Source organism: Tupaia chinensis, unplaced genomic scaffold, assembly GCF_000334495.1.
Source record: "Tupaia chinensis unplaced genomic scaffold, TupChi_1.0 Scaffold149964_2, whole genome shotgun sequence".
Lineage (NCBI taxonomy): Eukaryota > Metazoa > Chordata > Mammalia > Scandentia > Tupaiidae > Tupaia > Tupaia belangeri.
In genome coordinates, this window is record NW_006209806.1 from 2,477,530 (window position 1) to 2,477,816 (window position 287).

The 287-nt window shown below is 71.1% G+C and overlaps 1 protein-coding gene across 1 annotated transcript in view; it reads left to right on the forward strand.

Annotated features, from left to right (window-relative positions):
- KDM4B (lysine demethylase 4B) overlaps positions 1-287 on the forward strand; it is a gene marked incomplete in the record, with an annotated part of 67,186 nt that overhangs the window by 54,157 nt on the left and 12,742 nt on the right.

The window sequence follows — 287 nt, forward strand, 5'->3', positions numbered from 1 at the left end:
CGGGTGCTAAGTACAGGCCGACAGGAGGCTGCAGCTGTGCCCGCGGCCATGGCAGGTGTCACCTCTGGCCCCATGGGCAGCCCCGGTGCCGTTCCCGCCAGAAGCCAGTGCTCCCCCGCCCCTGCCCTGCGCATTCGTCCCTTGGGGCCTGGGCATCTGCGCTGCCTGGCAGTGGGGAGTGGGTCTCCCGGGACACGCTTAGAGCATGGCCGTGCACGAGGCCCCACGAAGGGCAGCAGGTGACTGCACACCCTGTGGAGGGGCACACGTGGCAGGGGGCCGAGCCC